Raw genomic sequence first — 20,931 nt, forward strand, 5'->3', positions numbered from 1 at the left:
GGAACAAAGGCTGTGTTTCATCCATATCGCGATCGTGCCTACACAGGAAAAGATTTTTTTTTTTAATTACTCAAGGCCTTAACCTGGTGTGGTGGGGCATGCCTGTAAGCCCAGCTACTCCGCAAGCTGAGGCAGGAGGCTCACTTGAGCCAAGGAGTTCCAGGCTATAGTGAACTGTGACCAGGATACTACACTCCAGCCTGGGCAACAGAGCGAGACTCTGTCTCACAAAAAAAAAAAAAAAAAAAAAAAAGTGACTGAAGGAATGTGGAAAGGAACAATAGATTGTTAAATTGTTTTGTGTTTGTACAATAGTTTGTTTTACTGACCTCAAAAAAACTAAAAATAGACTGGGCATGGTGGCTCATGTCTGTATTCCCAGCACTTTGGGAAGATGGCTTGAGCGCAGGAGTTCCAGACCAGCCTGGGCAACATAGGGATACCTCATCTCTGCAAAAAGATTTTTTAAAATTAGCCAGGCATGCTGGCGGGCACCTGTAAGCCAAGCTACTTGCCAGGCTGAGGAGGAAGAATGGCTTGTTCTCAGGAGGTCAAGGCTGCAGTATGCCACGATGTCAGTGCAGTAAGCTACTGCACTCTAGCCTGGGCAACAGCGTGGAAACAATCCAAATGACCATCAACTTATTAATGGTAAATAAAATGTGACATACCCATGCAATAAAAAGGAATAGAGTACTGACACATGCTACAACGTGGATGCACCTCGAAAACATTGTATTAAGTGAAAGAAGTGTGGACCCCAAAAATTTGAGACAGGTCTCAGTTAACTATTTAGGAAGTTTATTTTGCCAAGGTTGAGGTCCAGCACCTGTGACATAGCCTCAGGAAGTCCTGATGACATGTGCCCAAGGTGGTTGGGGCACAGCTTGGTTTTACACATTTTAGGGAGACATGAGGCATCAATCAACATATGTAAGAAGTACATTGGTTTTGTCTGGAAAGGCGGGACAACTCGAAGCAAAGGCAGGAAGACTCAAGTGGGGAGGGAGCTTCCAGGTCACAGATAGGTGAGAGACAAATGGTTGCACTCTTTTGAGTTTTTGATTAGCCTTTCCAAAGGAGGCAATCAGATATGCATTTATCTCCATGAACACAGGGATAACTTTGAATAGAATGAGAGGCAGGTTTGTTCTAAGCAGTTCCCAGCTTGAATTTTCCCTTTAGTAATTTGGGGGAGCCCAAGATATTTCCCTTTCACAGAAGCGAGACACAATAGACCATATACTGTATGATTTCATTGCTAGGAAATATCCAGAATAGGCAAACCCATAGAAACAGAAAGTAGACTAATGGTTGCCTAAGGATGGAGGAGGGGAAATGGTAATAAGAGACTAATGGGGTGATTTAAATGTTCTGGAATTAGATAGTGGTAATGGTTGCATACACAACTCTGAACATACTAAAAACCATTAAATTGCATGCTTTGAGTTAATTGTATGGCATATGAATTCTATTGCAATAAAGCCATTTCACAAATGCTTCGAACAGTGCTCAGTATATATTTCGCAATCCATTAATATTATCTATTGTAAAATGTAACAAGCATCCACTCTTATCTTTCCCCAATGTATCTGAGTCTGAACCCGGAATATGGGCTCCTGATTTACCTGCAGGTATATTTGCACATTGTGCAATTGGCCCATTACAAGGTGATTCATTGTAGCATTGTTTGTAAAAAAAAAAAAAAAAAAAAAAAAAAAAAAACTTGGAAACAACTTGAAAGTTCATGAATGAGGGAAGTGCTTGAATAAATTATGGTACATTCATTCACAAGAATACTAAGTAGTCATTAAACACAAAAGAATGAGGAAGGTTTAATAAATGTCATCAGAAGGTTTGTTCTGACTGTGCCACACCATCCCTTGAAGGATCTTTGTAAACATAAGTCTGACTCATTTGTTGCCCTGCTTAACATCTCACACAGTGTGGTAAACTGAAAAATGTTCCCCAAAAGATATCCATGTCCTAGCCGGGCGCTGTGGCTCATACTTGTAATCCCAGCTCTTTGGGAGGCCAAGGCGGGTGGATCACGAGGTCAGGAGATCGAGACCATCCTGGCTAACACGGTGAAACCCCGTCTCTACTAAAAATACAAAAATATTAGCCAGGCATGGTGGCAGGCACCTGTAGTCCCAGCTACTTGGGAGGCTGAGACAGGAGAATGGTGTGAACCCGGGAGGCAGAGCTTGCAGTGAGCCGAGATCATGCCACTGTACTCCAGCCTGGGTGACAGAGCAAGATTGTCTCAAAAAAAAAAAAAAAAAAAAAGATATCCATGTCCTAATCTCTGGAACGTGTACATGTTACCTTAGATAGCAAAAAGTGGAGTGGGGTGGTATTTTGTGCAGGTAATTAAGGATCTTAAAATAGATTATGCACATTTATCCAGGTGAGCCATAAATGCAATCATGTATATCCTTATAAGAGGGAGGCAGAGGGAGATTTGACACAGGCAGAAGAGGAGAAGGCACTGTGACCACAGAGGCAGAGATGGGAGGGACGCAGCCACAAGCCAAGGAATGCCAGTAGCCACTAGAAGCTGGAAGAGGCAAGGAAAGTATTCTCCCCTAGGGCCTCCAGAGGGAGCAGAGTCCTGTCAGTAGCTTGTTTTCAGCACTTCTGGCCTCCAGAACTGCGGGAGAATCCATTTCTGTTGCCACCAAATTTGTGATACGTAACAGCAGCTGCAGGAAACTAATGCCCATGTTCCCTACCACCTACAGATAAATTACTACTGACTTCTCAGCAACACATACCTTCCTCTTTGGGTTCATCTCGCTCCTTTCTCTCACACACTCCAGGCTCCAGGCATAGGAGACTGTAGTTCCTGAACTCATTGTGTTCCCTACCTTGTCCTGGAAAACACCTACTCTTTTCCATCCTTGTCTCTTTCCCTTCCCCCAACACACAGTCCTCTCAAGTCATCTTAGTCTTACCTCCACCATGACACTTAGCACAATATGCTCCATTTGTTCACATTAGGGTCCCTATGGGGCATAGATCTTATTTGTCTTTCCATCCCCAGCACAGTGCCTGGAACATATAATAGATGCTAAATAAATAATAACCTACTCTAGTCATTGGCCAGGTGAGGTGACTCATGCCTGTAATCCCAGCAATTTGGGAGGCCGAGGCAGGTGGATCAGGAGGTCAGGAGTTCGAGACCAGCCTGTCCAACATGGTGAAACCCCGTCTCTACTAAAAATACAAAAAAATTAGCTGGGCATGGTGGCGGGTGCCTATAATCCCAGCTACTCCAGAGGCTGAGACAGGAGAATCGCTTGAACCTAGGAGGTGGAGTTGCAGTGAGCCGAGATCGCCCCATTGCACTCCAGCCTATTTATTTCAAACTCTGTCTGAAATAAATAAATAAATAAATAAATAAATAAATAAATAAATAACCTACTCTAGTCACTGGTCAGATGGCTCACTGGTAGGCATTCTCATTCCCCACTGTGCAATGCAGATGCAAACAAGTCCTCAAGGCTGAATGATGTACTCCCTCACAGCCTTTCTGTACCTCTGTTTTGCCAGGGTGAACAAATAGGCAGCTTTAGATGAAATTTTATGTGTGCTCTGTTAAATTTCACCCTCGTCTCAGCAAAAGCTAAACACAAAAAAAGTTCTTACGAAGTCTCTTAGAAGTGTGTGTGCAAGGAAGCTCTAAGGAGTTAGTTTCCAAGGAACAGGAAATAAGGCAGTCCTCTGAGCATTATTAATGCATGAAATTAACACAGAAATCATCAGGGTGGACATATTCCTACTTGGTTATTAAGAAAAAGCCCTTAAAAAATCATGATTGAATGCCTTAATGTATCTAGAATAGGAAAAGGAGAAGGGAGGGAAGGCCATTTCTCAAACTGGTTAATCCTAGGGGCCAGGAAAAGGAGACTCCTAAGGCAGTGTTGGCAAAGCCCGTTTAAGCACAGCACAGGTAAGACATAGTTCTAGTGTCTGAGTCCCACATGAAGCAGGTATATCCTTATCACAATTGTAAAAGCCTAGGCCACCATGCAAATTCTGAACTTCCTTCCCTTTTTTTTTTTTTTTCTTTGAGAGGAGTCTCATTCTGTCACCCAAGCTGGAGTGCAGTGGCACGATCTTGGCTCACTCCAACCTCCACCTCCCAGCTTCAAGCGATTCTCCTGTCTCAGCTTCCCAAGTAGCTGGGACTACAGGCGTGCACCACGACACCCAGCTATTTTTTGTATTTTTTAAATAGAGACGGGGTTTCACTATATGTTGACCAAGCTGGTCTCGAACTCCTGACCTCAGGTGATCCGCCCGCCTCAGCCTCCCAAAGTGTTGGGATTACAGGTGTGAGCCACCGCATCCGGCCTCTTCTTTCATTTTGATTTCTTACATACCAAGAAGGCTTCTCCATTATAAAATCTGCTGCTCCCAGGAAGATGTCAGTCTTCTGAATGGTCGCAATTCAGACCTTGAAGCCATGAAGCCAAGAGACAGATCTTTGAAGGACCCTTAGGGTTGTGCTATTCTGTGGATATTTGTAGGGGCAGCCAGGCCTCCCCTCTACTTCCAGTGGGTATTCTTGCCTTTTCTTCAGTCTTCCACATGAAGTAAGTAAGTGAAGTAGAAACCCTAGCTGAACCAATCAGGACAGTGCCTCTTGTTCTATTTTGGCATCACAGACCCTTTTGAGAGTATGATTGTAATGGGGCATCTCTCCACCTGCCCCTGGGGAGAAAAGTGGCCCATACTACCAGGGGTGTCATATATGCCAGGCGTTCCGCCATAACTATGGGCCCTTGGTTGAAAGCCCCAGGTTTAGAGAAAAACATTCAGATACACACCACCAGCCTTATGTATCGCTCCAAGCCCTAGATTGCTTTGTGCATTCACCTGATTTTAGTGGTGTAGTAAGAGTTTAAATGATTTTTCCAAAGTCCCTTTGAGGGAAAGGCATGACCATTTAAAGGTAGGAAAGGAAGCTGAAAAGTAACTGTTTGATGTCAGTATTCTCATGGCCCCATGGCTTCTTTATCAATTACAATATAGCTGGCTGATAAAGGAACAGTTATATAGACAGGGATGAAAGAAACCATTTAAATCCAGGAGTGTTCAGAATTGGGGATAATAAGACTCTCCCAGTCATCACTGCAGGGAAGTAACTTTGCAATACGTGAATATTGTAAGGAGGGCTCTGATGCCCCACCTCATACCTGTTTGCCACCTGAATCCACGTGCACCAGCAATAGACATGCAATTTGATATGCTTTGGCTCTGTGTCCCCACCCAAATCTCATCTGGAATTATAATCCCCACGTGTCAGGGGAGGGGCCTAGTAGGAGGTGATTGTGTCAGGTGGGTGGTTTCCCTTACGCTGTTCTCACGACAGTGAGTTCTCATGAGATCTGATGATTTAAAAGTGTGTAGCAGTTTCTCCTTCACTCTTTCTCTCCTGCCACCATGCGAAGAAGGTCCTTGGTTCCCATTCACTTTCCATGATGATTGTAAATTTCCTGAGGCCTCCCCAGCTATGCAGAACTGTGAGTCAATTACAATTAAACCTTTTTTCTTCAAAAATTACCCAGTCTCAGGAGGTTGTTTATAGCGGTGTGAAAACAGACAGTTGTTTCTCTCCTCACCCCCTGCTCTGTGTGTGTGTGTGTGTGTGTGTGTGTGTGTGTGTGTGTGTGTGTAGGGGCGGGGGTGTGGGGGCAAGGGGAGGATAGCAGAAAGTGGTTTGCAGAGAGAAATTCCCCCTCCCTCTGCCTCTGTACAGGGGAGCTGTTTTCTCCTTCCTTCCATCTTTCTTGACTATTGAACTTTTTGCTCCTTAAAACTACTCCACGTGTGTCCATGTTGTTTTATCAAAATTGGTGTGAGACTAAGGACCCTGGTGTTCGAACACTCCAGTCATCGGAGCCGTCTCAGTACTGGGAAGGGGGATCCAGCCATCGACCTAGAGCCAAACCCCAACCAACGAGATGAGACTATAAATGGGACAATCTGGGGCACGTTCCGCAAGGTCCTGCAGAAGTCTCCAGCAAGATTAAGCCCCTTTTGACCACAGCTGCAATCCCCACATTCATTACCACACCTTCTTTGCCTTTTCTCCCTGTCTCCCTTTCCCAATTTCTCACCTGTTCTTCCTGAGATTGCCTGTCAAACTGCCTGCCTGCCTCCTGATGCTTGTCTCAGGGTACATTTTGAAGGAAACCCAAACCAAGACAGGGGTACTATTTGCTGTAATGGGCTTTTATTTCTATCTTAGACAAATTCAGGTCTCATAGAAAAACCTGGCACTTGTAAACCAAAAATAAAATTCTAAGGCCCTCCAACCGTCTGAATGAGCCACTCCTCCTAGCCCAGAGCATTCCAAAGTTAACTTGAAAATCTAGTTCAGGCCACAACAGGATGGTGGGATCGAACATGCTTCAGTATACCCTCCTGTCTTTTGGAATTCAGGAAAAGCTGACCAGCATGAACATCTACACAGACCTTAAGTCTGATAAGAGACATCTGAAACGTATTCTCTCGGAAGCCTTCTACTAGGAGGCTTCATCTGCAATATAAAGCCATGGTCTCTATAACCCCTTTAGGGAAACCAGACACTTCTTTCTATTGATATAACTCTTTCAACCAATTGCCAATCAGAAACTTTTTAAATTTTCCTGTGATTTGAGTTGTCTTGCCCTTCCAGATCAAACCAGTGTAAATGTTACATGTGTTGACTGATGTATTATGTCTCCCTAAAATGTATAAAAGCAAGCTGTGCCCCAGGCACCTTGGGCACATGCCATCATGACCTCCTGAGGCTGTGTCACAGGTGCATCCTTAATCTTGGCAAAATAAACTTTCTAAATTGATTGAGACATGTCTCAGATACTTTTGTGGGTTCATACATTCTAACACTAGTCCAGACTTAAAATCCACATGGGCATTTTCTCTGCCAGTGCCCTGCTATAGTTTGAATATGTCATATCCCCCAAAAATCACATGTTAGAAACTCAATCCCCATACAACAATATTAAGAGATGGGATCTTTAACAGATTATTAGGCCATGAGGGCTCTGCCCTCATGAATATATTAATGCTATTATCACAGGAGTGGATTCCTTATAGCAAGACCAGTTCAGCCGCCTTTCTCTCTCTTGCTCTCTGCCTTTTGTCATGGAATAATGCAGCTAGAAGGCCCTTGACAGACACTGGTCCATTGATCTTAGACTTCCCAGTTCCAGAACAGTGAGTCAATAAATTTCTGTTCATTTTGAATTACCTAGTCTGTGGTATTCTGTTATAGGAGCACAAAACAGACTATGACATTCCATAAATAGAACATAGGTAGGAAAACACACATATCTAAAGATTTTATTATTATTATTATTATTATTATTATTATTATTATTTAGAGACAGGGTCTTGCTATGTTGCTCAGCCAAGTCTCAAACTCCTGGCCTCAAGCAACCCTTTCACCTCAACTTCCCAAGTGGTGGGGATTACAGGTATAAGCCATTATATCCAGCTATATCCAAAGACTTTTTACTGAAGAGTATCAATCTGAAATAATCAAAAGGATCAGGATCCAGTTTTAAAGAGCTTATTCAAGAGAAGCTGAAGCCATTCCTGGATGCACCCCTTCAGAGAAATGGGGTTAGTGCTTCAAAGGCAAAAGCTAAATTTTTTCTTACGTAGGAAAAAGACAACTTTAACAAGATTACAACATTTTCTATATGACTGATTTATGAATTATAACAAATTAGTTAGTTACAGTTTGTTTCCATGCAGCTTGTTTTCTTTTTCTTATAACTGGTTTTTCATTTCCTTTCCAATTTTAAAGGGTGTATTTAACTTTGCATCTTAAGCCATATGATAGCCTAGAAATCTTTGTGTGAGAAAGGTAAGAGGGGGGGTCAATCTATAATGAAAGTCTGTGGTTAGAGGGAAGGGGGTCCTCCCTGGCACCCTTCAACCATTTACATTTTATGAAACAATGCATGTAAGGGAAAAGGCTTAATTTGTTAATTAGACAGACAAAAGCTTACAGCTTATAGCTGCCCAGCTTACAGCCTGTCAATGACTCAGGCCCTGAAATTCGCATTCCTTTAAGGCTCAAAATAATTTAGCATTCCAACAGCTTACACTTTGAATTACTTATTTTCACAAGAGGACACCTGTAGGCAGGTTTTCCACAAGTACTACCTGACCCTTTATTTATAATGCAACTCAAGAATGCCCTGGCCTGGCACAGTGGCTCATGCCTGTAATCCCAGCACCGTAGGAGGCTGAGGCAGGCAGATTGCTTGAGCCCAGGTGTTTGAGACCAGCCTGGGAAATACAGGGAGACACTGTCTCTACAAAAATAAAAATAGCCAGACATGGTGGCACGGGCCTGCAGTCTCAGCTACGCGGGAGGCTGAGGCACGAGAAGGATCACTTGAACCCAGGAGGTAGGGGCTGCAGTGAGCTGAGGTCACGCCACTGCACTCCATTCTGGGCAACAGAGTGAGACCTGTCTCAAAAAAAAAAAAAAAAAAAGGTTGGGCATGGCAATTCATGCCTATAATTCCAGCACTTTAGGAGGCTGAGGTAGGCAGACTGCCTGAGGTCAAGAGCCCGGGACAAGCCTGGCCAACACAGTGAAACCCTGTCTGTACTAAAAATACAAAAATTAGCCAGGCATGGTAGCATATCCCTGTAATCCCAGCTACTCAGGAGGCTGAGGCAGGAGAATCACTTGAACCCAGGAAATGGAGGTTGCATTGAGCTGAGATCACACTAATGTACTCCAGCCTGAGACTCCATCTCAAAAAAAAAAAAAAAAAAAAAAAAAAAAGAAGGAAAGCCTAAGACGACAGGCCTCATGACTCACATTTATAAAGAGTATCAAGTCCTCCAGACAGCTAAATTTGTGATCATACGAAAGATTAGGGAAAGATCTTGGTATTTTGTGAATCACTGAGGGAAGCTATGTGGTTAAGTACATAAGGAAAAAAACTAGACTATTTCTATTTTCTGGAAGCAGCATTATCTGTAACCTTATTTTGATGGTCTTAATAACAGTCCTTTAAATCTTAGTGTGAGAAATGACTAATAAACAATTATTTAAAATGAGGCTTTAATTTGCCTTATTTGCATAACACTGATTGCTCCATTGGTTATCCCCTCTCCTGAATCACCAGTCTGATTATTGAGCTATTCCCATAGACATGACTATCCCCACAAATCCCTAGCTACCAGCCTGTTTCTTTCAAAGCAATTTTGTTGAAAGATCTATATTCATATTTCATTTTCAAAGTCCAGTCTGGCTTCTGCTGTCATCACTCCCCCAAAACTGTATAAAATTAGCAATATCAGGCTAGGAGTGGTGGCTCATAATCCCAGCACTTTGGGAAGCTGATGCGGGCAGATCATTTGAGCCCAGGAGTTCAAAACCAGCCTAGACAACATGACGAAAACCTGTTGCTGCAAAAAATACAAAAAAATTAACTGGATGTGGTGGTGTGCACCTGTAGTTCCAGCTACCAAAGAGGCTGAGGTAGGAGGATCACCTGAGCCTGGGGAGGTTGAGGCTGCCATGAGCTGTGATCATGCCACTATACTCCAGCCTGAGCAACAGAGCAAGACCATGTCTCAATAAAAAGAAAAAAAAAATCAGCAATATCTCTATGCTGCCAATAAAAACTCCTGTCATCTTACTATTAATAGTTCCCTTAACAGCGTTCAGTTCAGATGCCAACTCCTTCCTAGAAACATTCTTCTCTTCCCTTAGCTTCTATGTTACTGTACTTTCCTGGTTTCTACATTGGCTATTCCTTCTCCTCTCTTGATCTCCAAGTGTTGTTCGGGGATCCCTCCAAGGCCTTTTTTATTTCTTTTTCTTTTTAGTTTTTCTCAAGTTTCAGATACTAATTGATCTGTATAATCTTCAATCCAATATATCAACACGATTTCATGCATTTAGAGGAGAAATATTTCCTGATTAAGTGGAAAATTGTGCAGATGGCTTCTGGAAGACCTTCATTCTAAAGCGGCTTTATAGAGAAACATTTAGAAATCTGGACCTTCTTTCTTCAGTATGCTATAATCCACATTCACTGAGTAGAACTTGTATGGATCATTGGGACCCAGTTTGTTTCAGGGTTCTGGGTTATTCTTTCCATCAACTAAAATCTGGATTGAACAATACCAGACACAAGATACACAGTGCTGCTCCAGTACCTTCAGCTCCAATAAACACAAAGAGGGGATCAAGCTCAGATGCTTCTTGGCCTGACTAAGAATCTGGTGGAGCATGTTTGCAGCATTTGAAAGGAAAGAGACTCTTCATTTCTTTGTCAACATTCTTTAAGTGATTTCATTCATTTATACGACTTTAAAAATTACCTATATCGATGATAATCCTCAATTTCTTTTTTTAGTTCAGGTATCTGAGCTACAGATTCAGTTACCCATTGAACTACACATTAGGCCAGGTGCGGTGGCTCATGCCTGTAATCCCTGCACTTTGGGAGGCCGAGGTGGGCAGATCATGTGAAGCCAGAAGTTCAAGACCAGCCTGGCCAACATGGTGAAACGTTGCCTCTACTGAAAATACAAAAATTAGCTGGGCACGATGGTGTGTACCTGTAGTCCCAGCTACTTAGGAGGCTGAAGCAGGAGAATTGCTTGAACCCGGGAGACAGAGGTTGCAGTGAGCCAAGATTGTGCCACTGCACTCCAACCTGAGCAACAGAGTGAGACTCTGTCTCAAAAAAAAAAAAAAAAAAAAAGGAAAGAAACTACACTTTAAACATTTTCATTCGGATGTCTTAGGCATTCCAAACCTAACATGTTCAAGAGAAATTTTAATTCCTCTAAACTTCTGCCTCCTTTCTGTTCTCATCACATTACATAGCACCAATAGCCTCCTAATTGGTCAAGACCAAAACTTAAACATCCTCCTTCATCCTTCCATTTCCTTCATTCCTAATGTTGAATTCATAAGGAAATCCAATAAATTCAATCTTCAAAATATACTTTGAGACCACTTTTCCTCATATCCACTACCACAGCTCTAGATCACACAGCATCATCACTCCTGTTGCCTACTGAAACAGCCTCGTAAGTTGACTGCTACTCCTCTAAATACCTTCAATCCGTTCCCCACCTAGCGGCTAACATGAATTGAAAATGTCCGACCTCTTGCCCCCTATGCTTAACTTTTCATTATTTCTTATTGCATCAAAATAAAATCTATCCTTCTTAAACATGGAGTACAAAATGCTGCATAATCTAACCTTAGCCAATCTCTTCAGTCTCATTTTGTGCTCAAGTAACACACCTCTCTCCACTTCCATAAGTATGCCAATCTTTTCATTGACTTTTCTCCATTGTTTCCTGTCTTACAAACTCTTCCCACCCCAAATATATCCCATCGCTAAATTATTTTTATCTTCAGGATTCAGCTTAAATAATATGCCCTCAGTATACTGCCCAAACTACCTCTTTCTTCTTCTTCTTCTTCTTATTATGATTATTATTATTATTATTATTATTATTTTGGGATGGGAATTCACTCTGTTGCCCAGGCTCGAGTGCAGTGGTATGATCACTGCTCACTGAAGCCTCAACCTCTTAGGCTCAAACAATCCTCCCACCTCAGCCTCCCAAGTATCCAGAACGACAGACATGTGCCACCATTCCTGGCTACTGCGTTTTATTTTTTGTAGAGATGAGGTCTCCCTGTGTTTCCCAGGCTGGTTTCAAACTCCTGGGCTCAAGCAATCCTCCCATCTCAGCCTCCCAAAGTGCTGGGATTATGGGCAGGAGCCATGGTGCCCAGCCTCCTTCTTCTTCTTTCAATTGTTCTTCAAATTCTTTTTTGTTCTTAAATTCATGTTTATTAAAGTATACTTAAATATAAAGAAATTTGCCTTTTTTAGGTATACAATTCAATGAGGTCTGACAAATCTATATGGTCATGTATCACCACAATAAAAATTTAGCATATTCCATCACACCTAAAATTTCACTCATATCCTTTCATATTCAATACTTCCCCCTCTTGCAACAATTGATCTGATTTCTGCCAATGGTTTTGCCTTTCCAGAATGTCATTGTGATGGTGAATTTTATGTGTGAACTTGACTAGGCCACAGGGTGCCCAGACATTTGGTCGAACACTATTCTGGGTATATCTGTGAGGGGATTTCTGAATGAGAGTAACATTTGCATTGGTAAACTGAGTAAAGACTACAAATTAGACTGCCCTCCCTGATGTGGGTGGGTCTTGTCCAATCCACTGAATGCCTGAATAGATCAGAAAGGCCAAGTAAAGGGAACATCTCCTGCCTGACTGCCTTGAGCAAGGACATCAGTCTCTTGCTTTCTTTGAACTTGAACTGAAACAATGGCTCTTCTTGGGTCTCAAGCCTGCTGGCTTTTGAAATGGAACTGACACCACTGGCTCTCCTGATTCTCAGGCCTTCAGACTTGTACTGGAACTATACCATAGGTTCTCCTAAATCTCCAGCTTGCTGGCTGCACATCTGGGAACTTCTCAGCATCCATAATTACATGATCTAACTCTTTACAATAAATCTATTTAGATAGCTGGATAGGTGGCTGGATAGATAGGTAGGAAGGTAGGTAAGTAGTTATATAGGCAGGCAGACAGAGATAGATAGATAGATAGATAGATAGATAGATAGATAGATAGATAGATAGACAGATAGATAGATAGAATAGGTGATAGGTAGGTAGATAGATGAATAGATAGATAGATACATGATTGATTGATTGATTGATAGATAGATAGATAGATAGATAGATAGATAGATAGATAGATAGATAGATAGATATGCTCTTTCTTTTATGCGGCTCCAAGTTTCTGACCTATATCATTTTTCTTTTCTCTGAAGAACTTTTAACATTTATTGTAAGGCAGATCTACTGGCAACAAACTTCTTCAGTTTTTGTTTATCTGAGAAAGTCCGTACTTCTCCTTCACCTCTGAGGAATCATTTCACAGGACACAGAATTCTAGATTGGTAGTTTTTTTCTCTCAACACTAAATTTCACTGACCTCCTTGCTTGCATGTTTCTGAGGAGAAGTTGGGTATAATTTTTATCTTTTTCACCCTGTAGGTAAGGTATCTTTTTCCTCTGACTTTTTAAAGACTTTTAAAATATGAGACTTTTAAAATACGGTATTCCTAGGTGTCGTGTTTTTTTGTGGTGATGATTGTGGTTATTATTGTCTTGGCATTTATCCTGTGTGGTGTTCTCTGAGCTTCCTGAATCTGTGATTTGATATCTGACATTAATTTGCAGAAATTCTCAGTCATTATTGCTTCAAGTATTTCTTCTGTTCTTTTGTTTATGTCTTCTCCTTCTGGTATTTTCTTTTTTTCTTTTCTTTTTTGAGATGAAGTCTTGCTCTGTTGCCCAGACTGGAGTGCAGTGGTGTAATCTCGGCTCATTGCAACCTCTGCCTATAGATGTGAGCTACCGTGCCTGGCCTCCTTCTGGTATTTTCTTTTTTATTTTTATTATGTTATGGAGTCTCGCTCTGTTGCCCAGGCTGGAGTGCAGTGGCACGGTCTTGGCTCACTGCAACCTCCACCTCCCAGGCTCAAGCAATTCTCCTGCCTCAGCCGCCCGAGTAGCTGAGATTACAGGCACCCGCCACCATGCGTGGCTAATTTTTGTATTTTTATTAGAGACAGGGTTTCACCATGTTGGCCAGGATGGTCTCGAACTCCTGACCTCAGGTGATCCACCCACCTCGGCCTCCCAAAGTGCTGGAATTACAAGTGTGAGCCACTGTGCCTAGCCCTTGTGGTATTTTCATTCCACTTATGTAATACCTTTTGTAGTTGCCCCATCATTCTTGGATTTTCTGTTGGGATTTTTTTTTTCAATCTTTTTTTTCTTTTTGCTCTTCCATTTTGGAAGTTTCTATTGAGATACACTCAAGTTCAGAGATTATTTTCTCAGCCATGTCCAAGCTATTAATAGACCCATTGAAAGCATTCTTCATTTCTGCTGCAGCGTTTTTATTTCTGGCATTACGTTTATGCTTAGAATTTCCATTTCTCTGCTTACCCATTGCCCATCTGTTCTAGAAGGCTGTCTACTTTATTCACTAGAGTCTTTAGCATATGAATCATAGTTGTTTTAAGTTCATGGTCTCACCATTTCAATATCCCTGTCATATATGAATCTGGTTCTGAGGATTGCTCTGTCTCTTAAAACTGTGGAGTTTTTGTTCTGTTTTGCCTTTTAGTCTGCCTTGTAGTTTTTGTTTCTTGATACCTGAACATGATGTAGTATGTAAAAGGGGCTATAGTTAAAAGGCCTTTAGTAATGTGTGGGAAGATGTGTGGGACGGAAAAGTATTTTATAGTCCTATGATTAAGTCTCAGCCTTTTTTTTTTTTTAAGTCTTTTCATTTTTATTATTCAAAAAAGTTTCTTCCTTTTTTTTTTTTTTTTTGAGAAGGAGTCTCGCTCTGTCACCTAGGCTGGAGTGCAGGGCTCATTGCAACCTCCGCCTCCCATGTTCAAGCAATTCTCCTGTCTCAGCCTCCCAAGTAGCAGAGATTACAGGTGCATGCCACCGTGCCCAGCTAATTTTTGTATTTTTAGTAGAGACAGGGTTTCACCATGTTGGTCAGGCTGGTCTCGAACTCCTGACCTCGTGATCTGCCTGCCTCAGCTCCCAAAGTGCTGGGATTACAGGTGTGAGCCACCACGCCCAGTAAAAGTTTCATTTTTTATTTAGCTTTTTGACTCTGTGCTTGTGCCTTCAACACTTTCACAACAATTTCTGTTCCTCGATAAGGAAAGCATGCTTGATCCTGTCACGAACACATTTAGCACAAATGGAACCACCATATTCTCTGACATTTTTGTTTGTTTGTTTTGGACAATTTCATAAGAACTTTAGGTCTCACAGCACGAACCCCTCGAAGTCTGCCTAGGCACATGCCACATGCAGATTTTGGTGCTTTCCCAACCTTCTTGGTATAAAGGTAAACAATTCTATTATCTGGGGTTCGGGACAGCCTAGTTTTGTTAGAGGCTATATTGTAGGAAAGCCTACGATGGTATATCAAACGCTGGACCATTCTGAGTGCCTGTAAACAACATCAGCGAAAGAGGAAGAAGAAAGTCTTTGTGAGTTCAAAGGTCAAATAGGATTCAGTCTCAGTCCTTTAATGAGCCCGTGCCTCTGGACTGTGAACTTCACAAGTGCTTCTCAGTACCTCCCTCACCACCATTAGGTGGAACAGGATAACTAGAGCTGGGTGGAGTTGGATATTTCTCTTCCCCCAAATCAGTAAGACTCTGAAAAAACTTTACTAGATTAGGCTCTGGTAAAACAGTTTCTCTCAAGGGCAGGCCTTGTTAAGAACAGAAGGCTCTAGCATATTTCAAAATGGTTCCTTGTCCCCTTCCCCTGATGAAATCCCAAAGGGATTTTGGCCAGTCTTTACTGTGAGAACCTGATTGAGTGCCTGGAGGTAAAACTCAGAGAAGTATGGAAATTGCTCTATGACTGGGTCCCCCTGAAGTTTTTATTTATTTTTATTTATTTGTTTTATTTTATTTTTTGAGATGGAGTCTCACTCTGTTGCCCAGGCTGGAGTGCAATGGTGTGATCTCGACTCATTGCAACCTCTGCCTCCTGGGTTCAAGTGATTCTCCTGCCTCAGCCTCCCAAGTAGCTGAAATTACAGGCGCATGCCATTTTTGTATTTTTAGTAAAGATGGGGTTTTGCCATGTTGGCCAGGCTGGTCTCGAACTCCTGAATTCAGGTGATCTGCCTGTCTTGGGCTCCAAAGTGCTGTGATTACAGATGTGAGCCACTGCACCTGGCCCCCCTGCAGTTTTTAATCTCAGACTTGTCCACACTGAGCCTCCAGTTATTTGTCAAGTACAATTTAGATTTTCCTACCCTGACACTAGTACCCACAGAGGTTTTTGCTTCTGAGTTCCTGCTCCAGCAAGTTGCAATTCTCTGTATTTTCCTGTCTCTTCAATTTTGGGAGTAGTATTTTGCCCTGTAACCTCACTTTTCTGAGGGATCCAAGAAGAGTTGTGTCTTCACTTTGTCCAGCATCTTCATTATTGTCAGGATGGAATGATGACTTGCAAGCTCCTTGCATGGACCTTTGCTCCATTATTTTCTTGCTCATTTACTCTCTGACCAGAAGTTGGCTATAATTCTTATGTGTTCCTTTCTCTGTATATAATGTTTCTTTTTCCTCCAACTGTCTTTGAGAGATTAACTCTTATCTTTGGTTTCAGCAGTTTGACTTACAATGTGGAATTTCTGGAATTCAGGGACCTGTGAGTTACTGTTCTTCATTAACTTTGGAAAATTCTTGGCCATTATCTCTACTGATATTTCTCTCTCTTTTTTTTTTTTTTTTTTTTTTTTTTGAGACAGTGTCTCGCTCTATCGCCAGGCTGGAGTACAGTGGTGTGATCTCGGCTCACTGCAACCTCCGCCTCCCGGATTCAAGCAATTCTCCTGTCTCAGACTCCCGAGTAGGTGGGACTACAGGTGTGTGCCACCACACCTGGCTAATTTTTGTAGTTTTAGTAGAGACGGGGTATCACCGTGTTGGCCAGGATGGTCTTGATCCCTTGACCTCGTGATCCGCCCGCCTCGGCCTCCCAAAGTGCTGGGATTACAGGCATGAGCCACCGCGCCCAGCCTCTACTGATATTTCTTATCCCGCAGGCAGTTTCTGTTTTCTCTTGGACTTTAATTACATACAGGTGTATCTCATTTTTTTTTACTTTGGTTTATTGTGCCTCACAGATATTGCATTGATTGCATGGTGATCTGTGATGAGTGATCCTTGATGTTACTATTGTAATTGTTTGGGGATATCAACAATTCTGCCTATGTAAGACAATGAACTTAATTGATAAATGTTGTGTGTGCTGTGACTGGTCCATTGACCTGGCATTGTCCCATCTCTCTCCGTCTCCTCAGGCCTCTCTGTTCCCTGAGACACAACAATATTGAAATTAGGCCAGTTAATAACCCTACAATGACCTCTAAGTGTTTAAGTGAAAGGAAGAGTCATGTGTCTTTCAATTTAAATCAAAGGCTAGAAATGATTAAGCTTAATGAGGAAGGCATGATAGGATGACAGTCAGACATTTGTATGAGTTAGCCAAGTTGTGAATGCAAAGGAAAAGCTCTTGAAGGAAATGAAAAGTGCTACTCCGGTGAATACCTAAATGATAAGAAAGCAAAACAGCCTTACCACTGATACTGAGAAAGTTTTAGTGATCTGGATAAAAGATCAAACTAGCCACAACATTCCTTTAAGCCAAAGACAAACCCAGAGCAAGGTCCTAGCTCTCTTCAATTCTACAAGGCTGAGAGAGGTGAGGAAGCTGCAGAATAAAAGTTTGAAGCTAACAGAGGTTGGTTCATAAGGTTTAAGGAAAGAAGCTGTCGCTACAGCATAAAAGGGCAAGGAGAAGCACAAAGTGTTGATGGGGTAGAAACTGCAGCAAGTTATCCAGAGATCTAGCTAAGATCATTGATGAAAGTGGCTAAACAATAGGTTTTCAAGGTAGATGAAACAGCCTTCTATTAGAAGCAGATGCCATCTAGAACTTTCATAGCTAGAGAGAAGAAGCCAATGCCTGGCTTCAGAGCTTCAAAGGACAGTCTGGCTCTCTTGTTAGGGGCCAATGCAGTGGTAACTATAAGTAGAAGCCAATGTTCAATGTTCATTTACCATTCTGAAAATCCTAGAGCTGTGAATTATGATCAATTGCCACCACCTGTGCTCTATAAATGGCACAACAAAGCCTGGATAACAGCACATCTCTTTACAGCCTCGTTCACCAAATATTTTAAGCCCAGTATTGAGACCTATTGTTCAGAAAAAAGATTCCTTTCAAAATATTACTGCTCATTGACAATGTACCTGGTCAACCAAGAGCTGTGATAGAGATGTACAGGAGATGAATGCTGTGTTTTCATGCCTTCTAACACAATATACAATCTGCAGCCCACAGATCAAAGAGTCATTTCAACTTTCAAGTCTTATTTCTTAAGAAATACATTTCATAAAGCTACAGCTGCCATAGATTGTGATTCCTCTCATGGATCCAGGCAAAGTCAATTAAAAACTTTCTGGAAAGGATTCACCATTCCAGATGCCAATTTGTGATTCATGGAAGGAGGTCAAAATGTCAACATTTTAATAGGAGTTGGGAAGAAGTTGATTCCAACCCTTGTGGATGACTTTCAGAGGTTCAGGACTTCAGTGGAGGAAGTCACTGCATATGTGGTGGAAATAGCAAGAGAACTACAATTAGAAGCAGAACCTAAAGGTGTGACAGAATTATTGCAAATTCATGACAAAACTTTAACAGATGAGAAGTTGCTTCTTATGGATAAACAATGAAAATGGTTTCTTGAGATGGAATCAACTGTTGAAGATACTGTAAGCATTGTTGAAATGGCAACAAAGGATTAGAATATGACATATTCTTAGTTACTTAGTTGATAAAGTAGTGGCAGGATCTAAGAAGGTTGAATGTCTCTTTTTTTTTGAGACGGAGTTTTGCTCCTGTTGCCCAGACTAGAGTGCAATGATGTGATCTCGGCTCACCGCAACCTCCACCTCCCATGTTCAAGTTTCAGCCTTCTGAGTAGCTGGGATTACAGGCATGTGCCACCATACCCAGCTAATTTTGTATTTTTAGTAGAGACAGGGTTTCTCCTTGTTAGTCAGGCTGGTCTTGAACCCCCAACCTCAGGTGATCCACCTGCCTCGGCCTCCCAAAATGCTGGGATTGCAGCCATGAGCCATCACACCCGGCCGTCAATGTCTTATTTTTAAGAAATTGCCACAGCCATCATCAGTCAGTAGCCATCAACTCAAAGCAAGATCCTCTAATGCTACTTGCTGAAGGGTCAGATGATTATTAGCATTTTGTTTTAATAAAGCATTTTTAAATTAAGGTAGGTATGTTGTTTTTCTTTAGACATAATGCTATTGCACACTTAATAGACTATGGTATAGTGTAAACATAACTTTTATATGAACTAATTAACAAAAAAATTCATGTGACTTGCTTTATTATATGTTTTATGGCAGGGGTCTGGAGCCAAACTGTAATATTTTCAAGGTTTGCCTGTACATCAGGCTATTTGATCTTACCCCACAGTTCTTGGATGCTCTGTCCTGTTTCCCCACCACTACTCTCTTTTGCTTTGTCTGTTTAAATACTTGCTATTGACCTCTTCAAGTTCATGAATTCTTCAGCTGTATCAAGTTTGAAGAAATTCTCTATCTCCGATATTGTGGCCTTTTTATTGACACAGAGTCTCGCTCTGTTGCCCGGGCAGGAGTGCAGTGGCACCATCTCAGCTCACTGCAACCTCTGCCTCCTGAGTTCAAGCAATTCTCATGCCTCGGCCTCCCAAGTAGCTGGGATTATAGGTGTGTGCTACCACGCCTGGCTAATTTTTTGTATTTCTAGTAGAGCTGGGGTTTCCCCATGGTAGACAGGCTGGTCTCGAACTCCTGGTCTCAAGTGATCTAATCTGCCTCGGCCTCCCAAAGTGCTGGGATTACAGGTATAAGCCACAGTCCCTGGCCAACCTTTTTATGTATATATATCTGGTGTTTCCATTTCACCCTTTTTTACGCACTTCCCTGCTGAAATTCACTATCTGTTCATTATTTCCCACCTTTTCCATCAGATAGGTTAATATATTAATTGATTGTCTTAAGGTCTGCTAGTCCCAACCTCTGTTTCATTCCTGAATTGGATTCTTTTCGTTTTTGATTGAATGTCAGACTCGTGTATAACAGAAGGAATAAGGTAGATTGTGTTATACCTGGAAATGCACACACTTCTGTCAGATGGATATAGTTTGGATGTTTGTTCCTTCCAAAGCTCATGTTGAAATGTGATTCTCGATGTTGGAAGCAGGGCCTGGTAAGAGGTGTTTGGGTCATGCGAGGGATCCCTCATGAGCGGCTTGGTGCCCTCTTTGGGGTAATGAGTTCTCCATTAGTTCAAGTGAAAGCTGGTTTTTTAAAAAGAGCTTGGGCCAGGCGTGGTGGCTCATGCCTATAATCCCAGCACTTTGGGAGGCCGAGGTGGGTGGATCAGTTGAGGTCAGGAGTTCGAGACCAGCCTGGCCAACATGGTGAAACCCCATCTCTACTAAAAACAAAAATTAGCCAGGCTTGGTGGCACATGCCTGTAATCCCAGCTACTCAGGAGGCTGAGGCATAAGAATCCCTTGAACCCAGGAGGCGGAGGCTGCAGTGAGCTGAGATGGTGCCACAGAACTCCAGCCTGGGTGACAGACTAAGACACTATCTCAAAAAATAAATAAATAAAAAGAACTTCGCATCTCTCTTGCTCCTGCTCTTGTCACGTGACACATCAGCTCCCCTTTCCTTCTGCCACAAGTAAAAGCTTCCTGAGGCCTAACTAGAAGCAAATGCTGGCATGTTTCTTGTATAATCTGTAGAACCATGAGCCAAAATAAACCTCTTGTCTATAAATTATCCAGCCTCAGGTATTCCTTTATAGCAATGCAAAATGCATTAACACAGAGACCACTAGTTTGGAAATTGTGTCAGTGTAAACACCAGTTTTAGGGGTTTGAGTTGGATTAATGCTGTCACTATCTTCAGTATACTACAGGCTTCAAATTCTTCCAGTGCTTGACTGCTATTACCTTATGCTTATAGCGCACCTGGAGTACAGGAGGACTTTTCTGAGTCTCACCCTCAATTTTCAGGGATCCCTGTATGCCTACACCACAGAGAGGATCTATATTTACACCCTTGCTGCTTCCTCAACAACAGACTGGCATTCCTTGTTAATTAGTGCTAGGCTTGTAGCAGAGATGGGTTTTTTTGTCTTTGGCTAGTCTCAGTCTTAGGGAGGCTTTGTGGG

General features: G+C 42.1%; 2 pseudogenes; both read right to left on the reverse strand.

Moving 5' to 3' along the window:
* Positions 1-10,035: 10,035 nt before the first annotated feature.
* On the reverse strand, positions 10,036-10,281 carry LOC126950947 (cytochrome c oxidase subunit NDUFA4-like; annotated as a pseudogene).
* A 4,389-nt stretch (positions 10,282-14,670) lies between these two features.
* Positions 14,671-15,135, reverse strand: LOC126950907 (60S ribosomal protein L34-like; annotated as a pseudogene).
* Positions 15,136-20,931: the final 5,796 nt, after the last annotated feature.

Source organism: Macaca thibetana, chromosome 1, assembly GCF_024542745.1.
Source record: "Macaca thibetana thibetana isolate TM-01 chromosome 1, ASM2454274v1, whole genome shotgun sequence".
Classification (NCBI taxonomy): Eukaryota; Metazoa; Chordata; class Mammalia; order Primates; family Cercopithecidae; genus Macaca; species Macaca thibetana.